The following is a 17,513-nucleotide window of genomic DNA, read 5'->3' as shown; positions in this document are numbered from 1 at the left end:
AACAATAACAAACTCCTGAGCTGATTGGAGGAAGATCATGAATCCATAGGGCTATTAGTTTGCATGTTTTGATTTTCTCCAACAAAACGTAGGAACTGCAGGGTACAGTGGTGCATGTCTGTAATCCCAGCAACTCAGGAGGCTGAGGCAGGAGGGTTGCAAGTTCAAAGCCAGTGAGGCCCTAAGCAATTTAGTGAGACTCTGTCTCAAAATTAAAAAAAAAAAGCTGGGGGTGGGGGGGTGTTGAGGATGTAGCATTGTGATAAAGCATCCCTGGGTTTAATTCCCATTACCAAGACCAACCAAATAAACAAAAAACCCCTATGAACTGTGATTCAGGAATGATGAAGGATTAGGGTTGTTCAGGATTGGGTATATCAACAGGAGACATAGGAATAAAAAACAATAGGGACAGAGTAAAGGAATTTTTCAAGATATAATCTCATGTTTTATCTTATCCTTGGAATTAACCCCCACTGGTCTTTTTCATTTTCTTAACTACTTTTTCCTGCTGATACTGACTTATGTGTAGTCTGTTAGAATTTAAATATACACACACACTTACATATTTTTAAAAAATATATGGAAAAATAAAAAACAAGGACAAATCACATGAAATCCTGCCACATCTAGATAATTACCACTGTTAATATGTTGGTGATGATTCTTTCAGACATCTGTTTATAAACATTTACTTATTTATACATTTGTGCATGAATAGGATTATATATATATCTTGTTATATTGACTTACTGATGTTATTAAATATAGATCTTTATAATTTTTATATATTGTTTTAACAAAATTTTACTTGCTTAATTGATCCTTTGGTGATGGACTATTTCTTCAATTTGTTATTTAACAGCTGTAGATTACTGTAATGTACAAATGAACATTCCTGGTAAGGTTATTTTGTGTGGTTAATAATAGCTGAGACTTTTATGTAGGATTTTCTACATGATGAGTGCTCTACTGAACACTTTAATTTGTTCCCTGGTCTTTTTTTTTTTTTTTTTTTTTTTTTTTTTTTTGCGCAGTACTAGGGATTTGAACTTAAAGTGCTTAGCCTGGAACAATATCTCCTACCCTTTTTACTTTTATTACTTAAATTTTGAGACAGGGTTCTCCCTAAGTTACAGAGACTGGTGTTTGAAATCCTTCTGCTTCAGCTTTCTTAGTTGGCCGGGTTATAGACACACACCACCACTCCCAGCTTGTCTTCTATTTCTAAATCTCTTCAACTCTTCTGTATTTCAGTGAATACTTCAAACTTGGCATCTTTTAGCTTTATCTTGAGAATGGAGTAAATAAGTTAGACTACTTGCTTGTTATTAGATAAAACCACACCCAAACCAAAGTACACAAGCTTTGGAATCAGCAGATCTGGATTCACATCCTTGCTCTGCTGCTTTCTTGTGTAGTATGAATCTCAACTTCATATTTCCAATTTATTAAAGAACATTTAAAACATAAGACCCTTTTTTACCATTAAGAGAATTTTTATAACTTAGATGAATTAGTTACTTAAAAATTTTTGCTTATCTTATTAGAATCCTCCGAGGTTCAGTATTTTCCTTTTCTAGGTTAGGGAAAATAGAGGAAGCTTGGTTATCTTTTGTTTAATAATCTTCATAAATGACATGTTATTATAAATCATATATTTAGAGAATAATGATAGAAGAAAATGTCTTGGGATTGAATGTTATATTTTTAAAAAGGAAGATATGAAATTGATGAGTCGGGGAGTGTAGCTTAGTGGTAGAGTGTGTGCTTAGAATGAGCAAGAGAGGCTCCAATTAATATAATAGTTTTAGATGTGTTGTACACATTATTGCTAGTGCTCACAACTCTACAAGATAGGTAGGTATTATCACTTTAAAAAAAAATAAATGAGACACCAAAACCTTCCTGTATTAAGTCAACCTTTGCTCTTTCCTTATGACATGCTACCTACCTCTTATTATGAGCAGTATTGGTATATAATAGAGACCCACGCATCAGCAGAGGTTAAATTCCGAGATTCACATTGAATGCCTGAAACCATGAATAGTGTCAAGATATATATATATTATGTTTTTTCCTACATGTACCTACCCATGATAAGTTTAATTTAAAGACTGGGTGTGGTGATGCATGCTAATAATCCCAGCTACTCAGGAAGCTGAGTTGGAAGGATAACAACTTTGAGACCAGCCTGGGCAACTTAGATCCCATCTCAAAATAAAAAATAATGGGTTGGGGGATATATCCCAGTGGTAGAGTGCCTCTGGGTTCAGTTCCTAGTACTAGGGGGAAAAAAAGTTTTATTTAGAAATTAGACACAGTAAAAGAGATGGATAACTCAATCAAATAGAAAAGTTATAAAAATATGCTGTAATAAAATCATTATCTCTGCTCTTGCCCTTTAAGACCATTATTAAGTGAAACGAGGGTTACTTGAATAAAAGACTGTGATATCTTGGAAGTTGATCTGATAACTGTAAAGGCTACAAAGTGATTAGTGGATGGATAGTCGTACAGTGTGGATATGCTGGACAAAGGGATGATTTACATTCCTGGAGATGGACAGGGTGAGATTTTTTTGTACTCCCGAATATGGTGCACAGTTTAAAATTAATGAATTGTGGGCTGGGGATGTAGCTCAGTTGGTAGAGTGCTTGCCTCACAAGCATGAGGCCCTGGGTTCAATCCCCAGCACAGCAAAAAAAAAAAATAATAATAATGAATTGTTTATTTCTGAAACTTGCTGTTTAATATTTTTGGACCATGATTGGCCATGTGTAACTGAAACCTGAGAGGTTTAAAATTTTTCAAAAAATTTTGAGATAGGGTCTCATTAAATTGCCCAGGCTGACCTTGAACTTGGAATCCTTCTTGCTGCCTCAGGCTCCTCAGTAATAGAATTACAAGTTTGTGCTACTGTGATTTGTCAAGAGAAGCCAAGTTGTGATTTATTAAGTTGAAGTCCACTTCCATTTGGACTTCAACTGTTTGCCTTCATCACTCCCTTGCTACGTTTTTGGTAAAAGTATCAAGAAACACATTTTGCCATATAAAGTACATGTATTATTTCAGGTTTTTCTTTTTTTAAGCTAAATGAGGCATTTTCAGTTTTTTTTTTTTTTTTTTTTTTTTTTTGGTACTAGGGCTTGAACTCAGAGGCACTCAGTGCCTGAACCACATCCCCAGCACTGTTTTGTATTTTATTTAGAGACAGGGTCTCACTGAGTTGCTTAGCACCTTGCCATTGCTGAAGCTGGCTTTGAACTTGAAATCCTCCTTCCTGTCTTAGCCTCCGGAGCTACTGGTATTACAGGCATGTGCCACCGTGCCTGGCCATTTTCACTTTTGACAATCCACTTCCAAGATTGTTTTTTCTTGACTCGGTATGCTTAAGCTCTCCTAACTTTCCCCTAGCCTAGCTTATTTCTTCTGACTTCTTTTCCCATTCTGACCCTTCTACCTGTCTTTTTTTTTTCTTCTTTATATGATCTCTCAGCAATCGTATGTGCTCCCAGTGTCCTTTTCTTTCTTTCTTTCATTTTTTTTTTCCTCCTTATCCCCTCCCCTCCACTTTAGATTAAAAACCCAGGGTCTCACACGTGCTAGTCAAGTGTTCTACCACTGAGCTGTATTCCTGATTCCCCCTCCTTTTTTTTGAGAGCAGATACTGTTTTATTAACTGACCAAATTATAAAAATACCATTGTAGATACCTTAGTTCATCCTTCATGTTGAAGATCTTCCCTGTTACCAGCATCTTCACCTTATACAAAATGGGTGATCTTTTTTTTCATTCCACCTTTTGGAGAAGATAATTTGAAGGACTACAGGAAGTTATTTGCTTCTTTGAAGTGTTTTCCAACAGTGTAGATCTTGTGAATCAGATCCTCCATGCAGATGATGCCATATTTACCAAGAGGTTAAGCAGTCAAAGTGTTATCTGTCAAGGCAATTCATTTCTTACTGATTTTGCTATATCCACACTGTAGTTTAGTTCATTCACTGGCTTCAGGTTTGGGTACCCCCATGCAATATATGGTTCCATAATACTCAGCATGTTAATTGAGCCTGTGTTGAGCTTAGCGAAGTTGCCACTGAAGACTGGAAAAGGCCAAGAAGTTTTAACACTTTACAAACATTTGGGCTCACACCATTGAACCCTCTGATCCTTACGACAAATGCAAACTTGGTTTCTGCAGGTACATAGAAGTTGCCAGCTTTTCTTGCCATCCTAGCCATTTGAATCTCCGTTCTGTATATCTGCCTATATTTCTTGTGGTAGTGCTTGACTTTTTCATAGATAAGTGTCCTCATCTTTTGCACAAACTTCTTCCTCGGGCATTTTACCTTCAGCTCCACATAATTCCTTTGCTTTTCCTTAAGGGTGTCCAGCACAGCAGGAACCTTCTTTTTCTTCTCTTTGGCACCCTCCATGGTTCCAGCCGGAAAAAGAGAGCCCCCCCCCCCAACCCCACCTTTGAGACAAGATCTCACCAAGTTGCCCAGGATGGCCTTAAACTTCAGCCTCCAGAGTGGCTGGGATGGTAGAAATGCACCCCTACATCCTGCTTCACAGGCATTCATCAATAGAGTGCCTGTTTGTGTCAAGCACTGTGCTGTTTGCTGAGGAAACTGAATGAGACTGACTCAGCCAATTGTCCTTGTGATATGTATAGTCTTAATAGGCAGTTACTGAAAAATGTATGATAAATACTCTGGTCAGATAAATACATAGGAGAATATGTTGGATTGAAGTGATCAGGAAAAACTGGTTGAAAGGGGTTATAGGAAGGTCGGTGTTTCAGGCAAAACAATGGCATTTGCCAAGAAATACAGGTAAAGAAATGAAAATCATTGTATCTCAATGAGAATGTGGTAGGAAAGATGAGAATGGAGAGGGAGAGATAAATCTGCAGCATCATAAAATAGGCACTCAAATATTCATTCAACAAATGTGTAATTAGTATTTTTATGTTACATTATATCCTGCGAATATAACTATTAAGTTTATTAGCCTAGTCTTTACTATTGCTGCTGTGATCTATCAAATTAGGTTTTAGAAAGTTTCTGAGTCTGTATTTGTTTATATCTATTGATTGCTTTATGATAGATTTGTGCTGGCTTTATTAGATCTTCCCCAAAAGGTACCTTTTCAAAGAATCTTTACTTGATTACTCAAGACCTTTGTCTCCTGTCTCTGGTTTTTAATTACAATTATTGTCAAATTTTACATGCTATTCTCACTCTTTGAATATTTCATTGTGTTGCATATGTATATACTTATTCCAGCTAGCTTTTCGGGTCTTTGAGGATAGAAACTACTGTGTCTTTTTTTCCTGTGGTATTGGGGATTGAACCTAGGGCCTTGTGTATGCTAGGCAAGTGCTCTACCACTAAGCTGTATCTCCACCTCACTAAATTTCTTTTAAATCCTTTCTTTTGCCTGGAGTATAAAGGCTATATTTATATATGTACAGTTTTTTTTTTTTTTTTGCGATGCTGGGGATTGAACCCAGGGTCTTGTGTTTGCTAGGCAAGCACTCTACCAACTGAGCTATATTTCCAGCCCCAGAGTATTTTTGTACTCTGACAAGATGGTACTCTCTTTTTGTGGCTGGCTTCTATCAGTGTCTTTTACATAGGACACATAAAATATTCTTGAATATTAAGTTAAATAACCTGATAATTTCAAATTTATTGAAGGTTGTCAAGTAGAACATGTTAATATGAATTCTCTTTTTTCTGTGCGCAACGAAAAGAACATATTGATGTGGGTTAAAATTACAGTAGAATAATTTCTGCTTTAAACCAGGGTAGATTTAAGAGAGACTAGATTTTGCCCTCCTGCCTGAAACATCAAACATTGAAAAAGCCAGAAAAAAATATATGTGAGATAATGTTCTCTTTATTTCTATTTTTATTATTCATTTATTTATCTATTTTTTGGTACTTGGAATTGAACCCAGGGGGCACTGTACTATCAAGCTACATCCTATGCCCCCTCCCCCCTTTTATTTGGTTCCAAGACAGGGTCTTGGCTAAGTTGCTGTGGCTGACCTCAAACTTGTGACCCTCCTCCTCAGCCTCTGTAACTGGGATTACAGGTATGTGCCACCACACCCCACTTCTTTATATTTAACATCAGGCAATAAAGAACAGTGATCCCTGAGAGAGAATTAACAGACATGAGCCCTGTAAATGCCTGGAGATAGTTTCTAGGCCATCAATGTACAAAAAGGGGAAACTCAACCAGAGAGTCCAGTGATTGCGAGTTGAGATGGTAGAGCTTAGAGTTTTGGGAGACCAAAATGCCTAGAGTTCTTGAGGCAGAGTGCTGAAGAGAAGAAAGGTACACACAGAATTTCCTGAAGGCATCTTGGAGTATTGAGTTGAATAGTGGTCATTGCATGGATGTGGGAGAACTTTGCAAGGGTAAGGAAAAAACTGCCTGAGAGAATTAGAGGGAACACAGCTCAGAGCTCAAAAAGAGTTGGGTTCGATGCCTGTTTGTATTGACCTGAGTTTAAAAACCTTATATTTCAGGAGCATTGAAGAGTGTTAGGAAGCGTCTGTGGGGCACAAGGGTACATGCCTGTCATCCCAGACCTTTGGGAGGCTGAGGCAGGAAGATCATAAGTTCAAGACTAACCCGAGCAACTTAATGAGACCCTATCTCGAAACAAAACATATAAAAAGGATTAGAGATAGGGTAGAGCATCACTGGGTTCAGTCCCCAGTGGTAGTGGCAGTGGTGGCAGTAGGTCTTACCTCATTGAGGGCAAAAAATTTAACACTGGACTCAACACACTCTGGTGTTGCCTAAGAAATTATAAAGGCTGTTTTAGTCAAATTTTTTATCATTGTGACCAAAAGAACCAACAAGAACAATTAGAGGAGGAAAAGTTTATTTGGGGGCTCAGTGTTTTAGAAGTCTTGGTCCATAGATGGCCAACTTTATTGCTCTGGGACAGAGATGAAGCAGAACATCAGGGCAGAAGGGTGTGATGGAGGAAAGCAGCTCAGAACATGACAATCAGGAAGAAGAAAGCGCCTGCTCCCCTTACCACCAACAAAATTTAAACCACAAGTGTATGCCCCCAGTGACCCACCTCCTCCACCCATACCCTCCTCTAACCTATCTGTAGTTAACTCCTGGTTATAGTTAACTCCTGGTTAATCCCTACCAGTGAATTAATGTACTGATTAGATTAAGGCTATAATAACCCTATTACTCTACTTCTGAACTTTCTTTCATTGTCTTAGACATGAACTTTTGGGAGACACTGCATATCTAAATAATAAAGGCAAAACATGAAAGGATCAAACTGTTTTCCTTGCAGCTTAACCATATCACAAACAAAGCTTAAGAATATTTAGAGCAGTACTTAAAATAATCAGCATAGAATAAGATGAAATTCTCAATATTGGCTATCAAATCTCAAATCACCAGTCATAGAAAGAGGCATACAATTGTAACACTTGGAGAAAAATCATTAAATTGAGGTGGGTAGAGAAAGGATTTGTGACTTTTTTTGGTCTACACCAATATCCTGAATGATTCCTTCTGTATAAAATTCAAAACCAAAATTGTATGATGATAAAAGTCAGAAGGTTGGTTACCCCTGGAAGGGAGTGATGTCTTGCAACAAGCATTAGGGAGAATCCTTAATCAGTTGGTTGGTGGTTATGTGTGTATTCACTTTAAAAATTTTTGTTCAGGTCTTAAGATTTTTATCCTTTACCTTATGTATATGTTATATTTTAGTAGAAAGTTAAAACACTTTTAGAAATTGATTCTGAAATTGACATTAGTCATAATTACTCATTTTCCTTTATACTTTATAATCAAAACACTTTTCATATGTAAATATTATATATAGGAAGGTACTTTATAAACTAAATTGTAATGCCATCATTTATTTTTAAAATAATTTTTTTAGAAATATTTTTCTGTGTACAGATTGCATTGTAGCACAAAGGATTACACAAGCTACCCTTTCATTTGCTATAGTAAAATGACGTTTAAAAATATTCATCAGAATCCTAAAAAGTCTTGTCCATCAGTATAGTAACATCTAGTTACTAGCACAAATCTTTTTTTTTTTTTTTTGTAAGAAAGTGTTAAGCCTTCACATAACAAATACTAGTTGTACCAGAGAATGACGAGGAGATTTAAAGGAGTAATGTTGTCAGTGGCTTAGTTTTACTCATTGAGAATCTGTGGTCTTTGCCCAACAGAGGTAATTATAGTTTCTCTCAGACTCAAGATAACAAGAGCTGTGCTAGTTTTTTTAGGTGTTTAGTATACATGTATGAAATGTAAGTATCAGTCTAAAAATTATCTACCACAATGTGATATAGTTGATTTCCTTTTTTTTTTTGGTACTGGGGATTGAACCCAGTGCCTTATGCATTCTAGGCAACACTCTACCAACTGAGCTATATCCCCAGCCCCCTGATTTCCTTTTTTTTGATACATAAATGTAATTGTTTTTTCCTCAAGTTTTTAAAAATTTAAGTGATCTGTGGAAGAATGGGTTTCTTTGGTACCAGGGATTGAACCTAGGGGGATTTAACCACTGAGCCACATCCCCAGCCCTTTTATTATTGAGACAGCGCCTCACTAAGTTGCTGAAGCTGGCTTTGAAATTGTGATCCTCCTATCTCAGCCCAATATCAGTACTTAAAGAGGTAGTAAACTAAGGTCAGTCCATTTTCATTCTGAAGCTGAATTTCATGATTTAAAATAATGACTCAGCCAGAATCACTTGGGGAACTTTATAAAAATATACATTCTGTGGTCCTGTTTCCTATAAATCCTCCCAAGTGTCTCGGATTACGGGCATGTGCCATCGCACCTGGCAATTAGACTGCCTTTTCAAGACAAAGCCAAAATAACATACATAAAAGAATTAAAATATTATTTCTACTTGTTTCTTTTCATTTACAATTTATTATTTATGCTCATATGTATGTTTTTAGTTTAAAAATTATTTAAGATGGTTATATAACATCTGTTCAGTATTGATGATGTAAACGTTTGGTGAAAGTGTATAAAGTTTTAAGGTAAATATAGATATTTTTCTGCTATTTATATTTCAGAAATGAGCTCATTTTATTGATACTACATTTAAATGTGAGTTTAGTAGAGTTAGAAAAGATATTGGAGTTGCCCTTTCTCTTCAGAATGTTTCTTAGTCCATCTGACTGCTATAACAAAAAATCTCACACTTGGTAATTTATATACAATAGACATTCATTTTAAGTAGTTCCTGGTGCTGGGGAGTCCAAGATCATGAAACCAGCAGATTTGGTGTCTGGTAAGAGCTTGTTTTCTTCCAAGATGATGCCTTCTTATTGCATCCTCACATACTAGTAGCAATAAATATTTTGTCCTTACATTCTGGAAGAAGCAAGGCAGTTCCCTTCAATCTTCTTCTTGTTTTTTTTTTTTTTTTTTTTTTTTTTTTGATGAGGGGGGAATACTGGAGATTGAACCCATAGGCGTTTATCACTGAGCTACATTTATATTTTTTGTTGCTGAGGCTTGCCTTGAGCTTGGAGATCCTCCTGCTTTAACTACCTGAGTTGCTAGGATTGTAGGCGTGTGACATTGTGCCCAGCTCCTTCAATCTTTTTTTTATAAGGGCACTAACCTCATTTGTGGCGGCATATCCCTCATGAGTTGATTACTTGCTAAAAGTCCTCCTGTATTGATGCTGACACATTGGGTTTTAAGTTCCAACGTGAATTTTGAAAGTATCTTAGCATTTAGGACACAGCAGCAGGCAAACAGGCAGTCATAATAATTTAAACCCATTAGAATGGAATGTCTGCTAAATCAGATTTTTTTGGTCTGTTTTGTTGATGTATTCCCAGAATCTAGGATACTGCCTCGTGTACATCAGGCAGTCATTAAATATTTGTTGAATGAATGAGTACATGAATAAATAATGATAATATTTACTGAATGTGCTTCATTCTATAGCAGGTAGTATTTCTTCACCACTGATATAGTCATGTATTACCTCATTTTTTATTAGCCATATTTCTGAAATATACTATGAAAAGTATAAATTTTTCTGAAGCCTATTTCACAACTCAATGAATTCAGAATTAGTAGCTTTCCTTATTTGAAAAAGATTTCAGAATAAGTTTTCTTCATTTCTTATATAAGTTTTTTGTATGTGTAAGTAATGTAGACAGTTGGGCATGGTGGCACACACCTGTAATCCCAGCCACCCTGGAAGATGAGGCAGGAGAGTCGTGCTGCAATTTAGTGAGACCCTCTTGAAATATAAAAAGGGCTGGGGACATAACTCTGTGATAGGGCATCTCTGGGTTCAATCCCCAATACCACAGTTAACAAACAAACAAACAAAACAAACAAAAACCAATCAATGACTTTCAAGAAATGAGTCTAGTTCCAGGTCAGATTTAATATAAAAATAAAAGTAAAAGAAAAAAACAAAACAACAACAAACCCAAAGTAAAGCAGGGTATATAATAAGCAGCATCAATTGCTAGATTTTTCTCCTCTTTATTACTTGATCTTTCTCCTATACATAAGAATTTACTTGGATGCCTCATAGACATTTCAAATTCATCATTGAAAACTGCATTCACCATCTTTCCAGAGTTCTTCCTCCTATATTCTCTATCATGGGAAATGGCTTCACCTTCCATCAGTTTTCTTGAGGTGGAATTCTTATGACTTACTTGGAACTCTTTTTTTTTTTTTTTCCTCCCTTTTGCTCTGCAACCAATCATCCAATTCAGTTTGCCCATTTTCTAAATATCTTTATATCCTCTCACCATTCCTGTTACCACTACCTTGGTCTTGGTTCAGAAATTCGTTATTTCTCGCTTAGGCTATTATAAAAACCTTACTGACTTGCATCTCTATGACTAGTGTGCATATCCCTGGTATATAAATTTGAGCTTATCAGTTCTTTACTTAAAATCCTTAGGCTCCATATGTGTAGTGGGATAAAAATTTTAAATTCTTAGCATCATACACAAGGTGTTTCATAACATGGCCTCTCCCTACTTTTAGTAGGTTAATATCTTTTTACTCCTTCTTATAACTCCCATGTTCTAGGGAGTTAACTGAATTACTTGAAAAACTGAAATAGCTGAAAAAAAAATTCTTGTTTAGATTTGTTTTCGTAACTTCTCTCTTTTCTCAAATCTTTCTGCTAAATACCTCTTTTGCTGTTCAGAATTGACCTAAGGTATCACATCATCTGTAAAATTCTCTGATTCTCTACAGGTAATTTTAAGTATTCCCTTTTCTCTACTTGTTTAATATCCTGTACTTTTTCCCCTCTGCTATTTGCACATTTTTTTTAATTGGTGCATTATAGTTGTACATAAGGATGGAGTTTTTCATTACATGTTCATATGTGTACACACTCTAACAATATAATTTGTTCAGTATCACTCCCTAACACTTGCCCCCTCCCTTCCCTCCTCCCACTCCTGGTCCCTTTCCTATACTGATCTCCCTTTGATTTGTTAGAAAATATTTTTAGCTGTAGAGGGACACAATATCTTTATTTATTTTTTTTAAATGGAGTGCTGGGAATTGATCCCAGTGCCTCCTCATACATGCTATGCAAGCCCTCTAACACTAAGCCACAGGTCCCAGCCCTCCCTTTGATTTTTATTTTTTAATAGTTCATAAGCCTTAAAAAGTATTCTCTCCAGATTATACAAGGTTAGTTAAAACCGTTTAATAGGAAAAATCTCGGACAAGCAGAAATAGCTTTGATTTGGAAGATGACAGCAACACATGACTTAGAGAATCCCCAGGGACCAGGCAGTTGGGACCTCTCTCGGCCTCTGCGCTGAATGCTGCCAACGGACGTCCGGCTCTCCACCAGGCTTTGACTCTGCTTTAAAAATAGGTTTTCTTCTTCAGTGTAGTGGAAATGCCCCAAGAGCAGCCAGCCACCATGGCCCCTGCTCAGCACAGGTGCAGAACAGCTTTGTTGATCTCTGGGTTTGTCCAGTCATTCCGAATGTCATCCAGGTGGTTATTGAAATCCACAAGCATCTCATAGGACCGGCTTGTGGATCAGGAGTAAGGCTGAAGTCCTCTGCGCCTCAGGCCAGTCCTCACAGTAGTCATGGTGTGGGTCTCTGCACCGCCACCTGTTCTCATGCTGCTTGTACACGTGGATTGTGGGCGCCACATAGTCCATGGTAAACCTGGTGTTGTCTCCCATGATGAGAGTGGTGTCGCTGAAGCCCCCCATCCTGGAGGCCACCTTCTCCACAACCTAGTTTGGATTGGCATTCTTCACTCGTTCACTGACTTGATAATAACCAGCAATCACGTAGCTATTATCTTTGCACCATGAATCAATCAGGGTGAGGGCCACCTCCAGCATGGGCGCCAGGGCCAGCATGCCATGGAAGAGGGGGATGCAGTCCACGAAGAGGGTTTGGGGGGTGCCTGGGCCGCCCAGGGGCAGGTGCTCCTTGCGCGACTTCTGCTTCTCGGCCACCAGCATCCCGTTGACGGTGCAGCAGCATCCTGCAGTAGTCCTGGGTGGTCAACTTCACCCCGGGCATGCTGAGCCCGGCGGCCTGTGGGCCCCGACCACTGCTGGCCATGCGGCGCCTCTGCCGAGAGGCAGGACAAGGAGGTAGCTACCCCTGGCATGGCTCTGGGCTGGCGACCCCACAGGTCGGCCGCTTCCGCACCTCACTGACCCGCCACCCCGACGTGGCTCACCCTCTTTGCCGGCCCACTGGAACTCTCTTTGATTTTTATTAGACTCCACCACACCTTTCTTTTTCTCTCTAGCTTCCACATATGTGAGAAAACATATGATCCCTAATCATCTGAGTCTGGCTTTTTTCACTTAACATGATGGTCTCATGTTCCATCCATTTTCCTACAAATGACACAATTTGGTTCATCTTTATGGCAGACTAAAACTCCATTTTGTGTGTGTGTGTGTGTGTGTGTGTGTGTGTGTGTGAGAGAGAGAGAGAGAGAGAGAGAGAGAGAGAGATCACATTTTCTTTATCCATTCATCTGTTATTGAACACCTAGGTTCCGTAGTTTGGCTATTGTGAATTATGCTGCTATGAACATGGATGTACATGTATTAGTATGATGACTTTAATTCTTTAGGATAAATACTGAGGAGTGTTATAGCAGGGTCATATGGTGGTTCTATGCCTAGTCTTTGGAGGAACTTCCACACTGATATAGTAGTTGTGCTAATTTACAATCCCACCAGCAATAGTGTTTCTTTTTTTCCACATCTCCTCCAGGATTATTGTTTGTATTCTTGATGACTGCCATTCTGACTGGTGTGAGATGAAATCTCACTATAGTTTTTAAATCTTTTTAGTTGTAGATGAACCCAATACCTTTAATTTATTTATTCATTTTTATGTGGTGTTGAGAGTTGTATCCAGTACCTCACACATGCTAGGCAAGCCCTCTACCACTGAGCCACAACCCCAGTCCCTCACTGTAGTTTTGGTTTGCATTTCCCTGATTGCTAATGATGTTGAACATTTTTCATATATTTCTTAGCCATTTGTATTTCCTCTTTTGAGAAATGTCTATTTAATTCATTTGCCCATTTTTTAATTGTTTGTTTTAAGTTTATTGAATTCTTTCTGTATTCTAGATATTAATCCTGTCTGAAGAGTAGCTAGCAAAGATTCTCTCCCATTTTGTAGGTTCTCTCTTCACATTCCTAATTGTTTCCTTTGCTGTGCAAAGTTTTTAAAATTCGATGCCATCCCATTTATTAACTCTTGGCATTATTTCCTGAACTTTAGGAGTCCCATATACTTTTTTTTTTTTAAGTCTTTTATTGAGGTGACAATATTCTTTTAACTCATGATGAATTTTGTTTCTTTATTTATTTTATGTGTTGCTGAGGATCGAATCCATTGCCTCACATGTGAGGTGAGTGTGCTACCACTGAGCCACAACCCCAGCCCCTGTATACTTTTTTAAAGCTCATACTACATTATTTAAAACTTGATTGATTTTATTTTCTCTAGCCTGTGGTTGTCATCGTCATCTTTGTGTGTGTGTGTGTGTACCAGGAAGTGAACCCAGGGGTGCTTAACCACTGAGCCATATCCCCATCCCTTTTTATTTTGAGACAGGATCTCACTAAGTTGCTTAGGACCTCGCTGAGTTGCTGAGGCTGGCTTTGAACTCCTGGCCTCATCCTCATGAGTTGCTGGAATTACAGGCATGAACCACCATGCCCAGCTTATTTTTTATTTATTTTGTGGCCTTCTTAAGAGTAATTTTCTTTTAAATTTATGTCCCTAGTTCAGTATAAGAGCTAGTTGAATGGATGTTTAATTGCTGTTTTGTCAGGTTGAAGGTAATAGTGAAAATGAAATGGAATGACCTAAAATATTGAGCCTATGAATGTGGCAAATGAGGTGTCAAGTAAATATGACCAAGTGATAACTCATGGTATATTTTATAACTAATATTCTGCTACCTTTCCCTATCAAAATATGTAGTTATGGCAAAAGGAAGAGAAGGAACAATGTGGATTCTTTTTTCTTTTTTAATTTTTTGGTACTGGTAATTGAACCCAGAAGAGCTCTACCATGAACTGCATTCCTAGCCATTTTTATTTTTTTATTCTGAGCAAGGTCTTGCTAAGTTGCTGAGGCTGGCCTTGAGCTTTGTGATCTTCCTGCCTCAACCTAATGCTGGGATTTCAGGTGTGAGCCACCATGCCCTGCTAAATTTTCTTTTCGAAACAGTGTCTTCCTGAGTTACCTGGAATGACTTCAAACTTGTGATCCTCCTGCTTCAGCCTCCTGAGTAGATGTTGTTCTCTGCACACTCCCTGCAATGGTTTGAATTTTTGTTCTCCTAGAATTCATGAGTTCTAAATCCCCCATGTCATAGATTGATGATGGTATTTGTAGATGGGACCTGTTTTTGATATCTTTTTCACCACATTAACTAAAAGGCCTGATAAGACCAGTTTTAGAGGAGGATAAGTTTTTGGGGGACTCACAGTTTCAGAGGTCTCATCTTTAGATGGCTAACTCCATTAGTTCTGGGTTCAAGGTAAGGTAGAATGTCATGGAGAAAAGGTGGGAAAGTAGCTCAGTACATGACAATCAGGAAGCAGAGTGTGCCTGCTCACCAGGGATAAATATATACCCAAAGGCAAGCCATCAGTGATCCCCTCCTCCAGCCACATTGTATCTGCCTACAGTTATTCCATTCAAAGTGGATTAATGGCAATGATTTGGTTGTCTCATAGCTCAGTCATTTCACCTCTGAACTTTATTGTGTTATCTCTTACATGAGCTTTTGGGGGTCACCTCATATCTAATCTTTTTAAAAAAATTTTTTTTATTGTAAACAAATGGGGTACATGTCGTTTCTCTGTACATGGAGTAAAGGCATACCATTTGTGTAATCATAAATTTACATAGGGTAATGTTGTTTGATTCATTCTGTTATTTTTTTCCCTTCCCCCCTCTAATCTTAATAGAATCTTTGAAGGTGATTATGTTATGAGGTTTCTCTTCTCTTTAATATATTTTGGTGGGAATGGCTTTGTTACAAAAGCATCTATTTCTGGCATTCTTGCTCTGTTTTGCCTACCCATCTTTGGGACTCTGTGAGGAGTTACCATCAGGAGGAAGCCCCTCACAAGATGTGGCCCCTTGACCTTGAATTTCCTAGCATTTTGAAGTGTAAGAAATAAATTTCTTTTTTTACCTCACTGACATATTCTATTAGGTCAACAAAAAATGAACTAAAACAATGATTTTTATACTTTTTAAGGCTTATAAACCTTTTTTTGTAGAATGTCTTGAGTTGAACGGACTTCCTCCTGATTACATTCAAATTACGCATCTTTTATGTTATTCTGTCAAGTGGTGTGTGATTTTGATATGTCATTACTGATGATACTTTGATCAGTCTTTGCCACTTCAAAGAGTCCCTTTGTCCTCTTTGTTATTAATAACTATCTTGTGGAGTTATACTTTGAAACTATATAAATATCTTGTTTCTCATTGTACTCTTTGACTTGTTTTACTTCAATGTGAACTTCTATATTTTCAGTAGATTGCAGTGTTATAATTATTACTTGTTTTCATTTTGTCCCATGTGTCCAATCTGATCCCCTTCAAGCTGTCTTCTGTGACCTTTGACATGTCCCCATGATTCTTTGAATGCTTCCTTACCTTTTATAAAACAAAGATTCTCTAGGCTTATTGAATTTTCCCTGTCTTAACCCCGATATTATGTATTTATCCCAGAGCTCTTCTTTCTCTTAGTGGACAGTAGTACTTAGAAATGAAAATTTTGTATGAAATTACTTTTGGGTTGCTGCTGCTCCCTTTCAGAGGACAGAGTTATAGAAAATGTTTACATAAATTACATGTACATTTATGTCCATATTTTTCTAGTTATACAGTTTGAATATCCCTTATTTGAAATGCTTAGGATCAGAAGTGTTTCAAATTTGTTATTTTTTTTTTCAGGTTTTGGAATATTTGCATAGACTTTACTGGTTGGTACTCCTTAGCCAAAATTCAAAATATATCAAAATCCAAAACTTTTTGAACTTCATTTTTTTTCACTTGGAAAGTTTCAGGTTTCAGAGCATTTTGAATTTTTGATTAGCTATGCTCAATCTACATGTATATATTTTTTGATTAGCTATGCTCAGTCTACATATATATACCTCTATACTGTCATGAGTTCACACCAACACCCCCAGTTGCACCTACATTAGGGTTCCTTCTTTTCTCCTCTTTTATTCTTAAAACTCTGTTGCTTAAGTGCAAAACTTGATCTTCTTTAATGTTTATAGTTAACTTACTGAATCAGTCTGCCTCTGTGTAACCAATCTCCTTTTGCTCCTACTTCCTACTTTCTGACACATTACTACCCTGATTACCCAATTTGAACTTCCATGTTGTGCCTTCTACATGGATGCTCTGGACATTCAGAGCTGTCCTCCTGCTCACCTGTGACTACCCTCCTCACCTATTGTGTTCTTTTTTGGGAGGCAGGGGGTGGGTACCAGGGGTTGAACTCAGGAGCACTCAGCCACATCCCCAGCTCTGTTTTGTATTTTATTTAGAGACAGTGTCTCACCAAGTTTCTTAGTGCCTCCTGTTTCTGAGACTGGCTCTGAATCGAAATCCTCCTGCCTCAGCCTCTCCAGCCGCTCGGATTATAGGCGTGTGCCACTGCACCCAGCTCATTGTGTTCTTAATCTATACACTAGGCAACCCTACTAGGCAAATAGCTTCCTATCTTCCTCCCTGCTAGGAAGGTGGGGAGGTGGGGAGATACTCGGGATTGAACGCAGGGGTGCTTAACCACTGATCTATATCTGCAGCCCTTTTTTGTTTATTATTTTGAGACAGGATCTTGCTGACTTGCTGAGGCTGATCTTGATCTTCCTGCCTCAGCCTCCCAAGCCACTAGGATTACAGGTGTAAGCCACCACACCCAGCTCCTGCTAGGATTTT

The 17,513-nt window shown here is 37.8% G+C and overlaps 1 protein-coding gene, 1 non-coding gene and 2 pseudogenes across 4 annotated transcripts in view; 2 read left to right on the top strand and 2 right to left on the bottom strand.

Annotated features, from left to right (window-relative positions):
* Nfat5 (nuclear factor of activated T cells 5) overlaps positions 1-17,513 on the top strand; it is a 108,936-nt gene that overhangs the window by 19,854 nt on the left and 71,569 nt on the right. The gene's annotated exons all lie outside the window — the stretch shown is intronic.
* Trnav-cac (transfer RNA valine (anticodon CAC)) lies at positions 2,627-2,703 on the top strand. Its single transcript has one exon. It is a non-coding gene; the product is annotated as a tRNA-Val (tRNA).
* On the bottom strand, positions 3,722-4,436 carry LOC124966962 (60S ribosomal protein L7-like; annotated as a pseudogene).
* Positions 11,971-12,581, bottom strand: LOC124966290 (ER membrane protein complex subunit 8-like; annotated as a pseudogene).

The sequence above is a fragment of the Sciurus carolinensis genome, chromosome 16 (genome assembly GCF_902686445.1).
Source record: "Sciurus carolinensis chromosome 16, mSciCar1.2, whole genome shotgun sequence".
Classification (NCBI taxonomy): Eukaryota; Metazoa; Chordata; class Mammalia; order Rodentia; family Sciuridae; genus Sciurus; species Sciurus carolinensis.
Note: the sequence above shows the minus strand (reverse complement) of the source record. Positions and strands in the feature narration are given on the sequence as shown.